Raw genomic sequence first — 5,000 nt, forward strand, 5'->3', positions numbered from 1 at the left:
GTCTATTGAAAAAGAAGTTTGGATGTTTGCGGCTGATTAATTTGTGAAGATGATTGCAACTTAATTACTTCGATGACCAGTCATTAGAATATTTCTTGTATAAACTTCAAAAGTTCAAGCTTGCAGCAAATGTTTTTATGTTGAATAGGCTGACTTGAGTCTCTTTTTATAGTTTATGTATCACAAATCTTCAATGTTGTTACTGTTCTTAAAATATTCCATTTTAATTGTTGATTCCTTCTCTTGTAGTTTATTTATTTCCTAAATTTCCTTTTCCTCACTGGGCTATTTACCCTATAGGAGTATTTGGGCTTTTAGTATCCTACTCACCCAACTAGGGTTTTAGCTTAGCTGGAAATAATAATAATAATAATAATAATAATAAATATACTACTACTACTACTACTACTACTACTACTACTACTACTACTACTAATAATAATAATAATAATAATAATAATGATAATAGTAATTCATTGTTATGAAAAGAAGCTTATAAGAACTATTAAACGAAGAAGAAAAAAATTTAATTCCAAAGTTCAGCTCGTTAATAAAAACACTTGAAAATAGTCACTGTTATTCACTACAGATGTAAAATGATCATCTAAAACATGATGAGAAAATGTACAGAAAATGATAAATGAATCAAGTCAATACATACAAATACGGTTATAATCCTACGAGAGATAAAAGGGAAAATTGCTTTTAAAAGTTTGAAGGACACTCATGATTGGTAGAGGCGAGGGACAGGGATAATGCTGTAGCGGCTGACCATATAAATATAGATGATAAACGTCCAAGTGTCCTTTTCACCCAAGCTATGAACAGGGAGGGCTAGATAATGGTTACTGATGACTCAACAGGTAGACCTATAGGCTCCTTCTTAGTTCACAAGGATGGTGAGGTTACAGACACTACAAGAAACTATCGAACTTCAGCGGGACTCGAACCCCAGTATGGCGAACACCAGACAGGGGCGCTTCCAATAGGCTACCACATGCCTGAAATTAGCGTACATCACGTCAAGTGGAGATTACACTGCGAAATTATCCAGATATAGAACAGTGCTTTTACTTATCCTATTTTTTTCTCTCTTGTTATGATTTTGGAAACTTTTGCATATGACATCATGTCATCGTCCTGAACAATTATCTAGTTTTTTTGAATATCTATAATCTTTTAGATAAACTCTGGTTTAAGGATTGTGGAGGCCTATTGGAAACGTCTCTGCCTATCATTATGCTGGATGGGAGTTCAACACCCGAGGAAACTCGATAATTTTTAGTAGTGCCTGCAATCTCGCCATCCTTGTGAGCTAGGGATGAGTCATCAGCAGCCATTGCGTGGCCCTCCCTGGTCCTAGCTTGGGTGGAAATGTGGTTTGGGCGCTGATCATATGCACAGTTAGACATAGGTGTCCATGGCCCACCCCACCCAGACTATGTGCAGACTGTCACACCCTTACTGCATTGTGAGCAACGAGACAGCTACCATAGAGAGAGATGGGTAGGGGCTGCACACAGGAACTCGCAGCGCAGTTACAGTGTGACAAGGTGCACTTCACCAGGAATCCGTGTATCCAACCATGCATATGGTTATTCTTAGGTCATTGTCATCTGGTCCTCATGAGTGACCTCTTGAAAAGAAAGTTTTCTACATTCAATGAAAAATTAATAAAACAAATTATTTAATATTTATTCTCAGAGATTTATAAAACGAAATAAGTTTCCTGAAATCAACTTTTGGATGCTTCCAAGCACAATGACTTGTTGAATTTATCGATTCAAGCACGAAATTTTAGGTCCAATTGCCTCTATTAGGACTTACCCAAGGACTTGATATTGGTCTTGTACTTACCCAAGGACTTGTATTGGCCTTGGACTTACCTAAGGACTTGTATTGGCCTCACACTAATTCAAGGATTTGTATTGGCCTTGGACTTACCAAAGGACTTTTATTGGCCTTAGACTTACTAAAGGACTTGTATTGGCCTTGGACTTACCCCAGTACTTGTATTGGTCTTGTACTTACCCAAGGATTTTATTGGCCTTGGACTTACCTTAGGACTTGTATTAGCCTTAGACATAGCCAAGGACTTGTATTGGCCTTGATCTTACCAAAGGACTTAAATTAGCCTTGGTCTTACCCAAGGACTTGTATTGGCCTTGGACTTACACAAGGACTTGAATTGAGCTTGGACTTATCCAAGGACTTGTATTGGCCAAGGACATACCCAAGGACTTGTATTGGCTTTGGACTTACCCAAGTACTTGAAATTGGTCTTGTACTTACCCAAGGACTTGTATTGACCTTGGACTTACCTAAGGACTTGTATTGGCCTCAGACTAATTCAAAGACTTGTATTGGCCTTGGACTTACCAAAGGACTTTTATTGGCCTTAGACTTACTGAAGGACTTGTATTGGCCTTGGACTTACCCCAGTACTTGTATTGGTCTTGTACTTACCCAAGGATTTTATTGGCCTTGGACTTACCTTAGGACTTGTATTAGCCTTAGACATAGCCAAGGATTTGTATTGGCCTTGATCTTACCCAAGGACTTAAATTGGCCTTGGTCTTACCCAAGGACTTGTATTGGCCTTGGACTTACAAAAGGACTTGAATTGGCCTTGGACTTATCAAGGACTTGTATTGGCCAAGGACATACCCAAGGACTTGTATTGGCTTTGGACTTACCCAAGGACTTGTATTGACCTTGGACTTACCAAAGGACGTGTATTGGCCTTGAACTCACCCAAGGACTTGCATTGGCCTTGGACTTACCCAAGGACTTGTATTAGCCTTAGACATACTCAAAGACTTGTATTGGCTTTTGACTTACCCAAAGACTTGTCTTGGCCTTGGACTTACCCAAGGACTTGCATTGGCCGTGAGCATACCCAAGGACTTGTATCGGCTTTGGACTTACCCAAGGACTTGTATTGGCCTTGGACTTACCAAAAGACTTGTATTGGCATTGGACATACCCAGGGACTTGTATTGGCCTTGAACATAACCAAGGACTTGTATTGGCCTTGGATTTACCCAAGGACTTGAATTGGCCTTGGACTTATCCAAGTATTTATATTGGCCTTGGACCTACCCACGGACTTGTATTGGCCTTTGACTTACCCAGGGACTTGTATTGGACTTGGACTTACCCAAGTACTTGTATTGGCATTGGACATACCCAGGGACTTGTATTGGCCTTGGACTTACCCAAGGACTTGTATTGGCCTTGGATTTACCCAAGGACTTGAATTGGCCTTGGACTTATCCCAGATCTTGCATTGGCCTTGGACCTACCCAAGGACTTGTATTGGCCTTGGACTTACCAAAGGACTTGTATTGGCCTTGGACTTAACCAAGGACTTGTATCGGCCTTGGACATACCCAAGGACTTGTATTGGACTTGTACTTAACCGAGGACTTATCTAAAGACTTGTATTGGCCTTGGACATACCCAGGGACTTGTATTGGCCTTGGACTTACCCAAGGACTTGTATTGGCCTTGGATTTACCCAAGGACTTGTATTGGACTTGTACTTAACCGAGGACTTATCTAAAGACTTGTATTGGCCTTGGACATACCCAGGGACTTGTATTGGCCTTGAACTTAACCAAGGACTTGTATCGGCCTTGGACATACCCAAGGACTTGTATTGGACTTGTACTTAACCAAGGACTTATCTAAAGACTTGTATTGGCCTTGGACATACCCAAGGACTTGTATCGGCCTTGGACTTAACCAAGGACTTGTATCGGCCTTGGACATACCCAAGGACTTGTATTGGTCTTGTACTTAACCGAGGACTTATCTAAAGACTTGTATTGGCCTTGGACATACCCAGGGACTTATATTGGCCTTGGACTTACCAAAGGACTTGTATTGGCCTTGGATTTACCCAAGGACTTGAATTGGGATTGGACTTATCCCAGATCTTGTATTGGCTTGGACCTACCCAAGGACTTGTATTGGCCTTGGACTTACCAAAGGAATTTTATTGGCCATGGACATACCCATGGACTTTTATTGGCCATGGACATACCCAAGGACTTGTATTGGCCATGAACTTAACCAAGGACTTGTATCGGCCTTGGACATACCCAAGGACTTGTATTTGCCTTGGACTTACCCAAGGACTTGTATTGGACTGCTACTTAACCAAGATCTTATCCAAAGACTTTTATTGGCCTTGGACTTATCCAAGGACAAGTATTGGCATTGGACTCACCCAAGGACTTTTATTGGCCTTGGACTTACCCAAGGACTTGTATTGGCCTTGGACTTACCCAAGGACTTGAATTGGCCTTAGACTTATCCAAGGACTTGCATTGGCTTTGGACTTACCCAAGGACTCTTATTGGCCTTGGACTTACCCAAGGACTTGAATTGGCCTTGGACTTATCCAAGGACTTGTATTGGCCTTGGACTTACCCAAGGACTTCTATTGGCCTTGGACTTACCCAAGAACTTGTATATGTCTTGGACTTACCAAAGACTTGAATTGGCTTTGGAATTACCCAAGGACTTGAATTGGCCTTGGACTTATCCTAAGACTTGTATTGGCCTTGGACATACCCAAGGACTGTATTGGCCTTGGACTTACCAAAGGACTTGTATTGGCCGTGGACATTCCCAAGGACTTGTATTGGCCTTGAACTCACCCAAGGACTTGTATTGGCCTTGGACTTACCCAAGGACTTGTATTGCTCCTGGACTTACCCAAGGACTTGTATTGCTCCTGGACTTACCCAAGGACTTGTATTGGCCTTGTACTTATCCAAAGACATGTATTGGCCTTAGACTTACCCAAGGACTTGTATTGGCCTTGCACTAACCCAAGGACTTGTATTGGCCTTGGACTTACCCAAGGACTAGTTTTGGCCTTGGACTTACCCAAGGACTTGAATTGGCCTTGGACTTATCCAAGAACTTGTATTGGCCTTGGACTTATCCAAGGACTTGAATTGGCCTTGGACTTACCCAAGAACTTGTAT

This window comes from Palaemon carinicauda, chromosome 32, assembly GCF_036898095.1.
Source record: "Palaemon carinicauda isolate YSFRI2023 chromosome 32, ASM3689809v2, whole genome shotgun sequence".
NCBI lineage: Eukaryota > Metazoa > Arthropoda > Malacostraca > Decapoda > Palaemonidae > Palaemon > Palaemon carinicauda.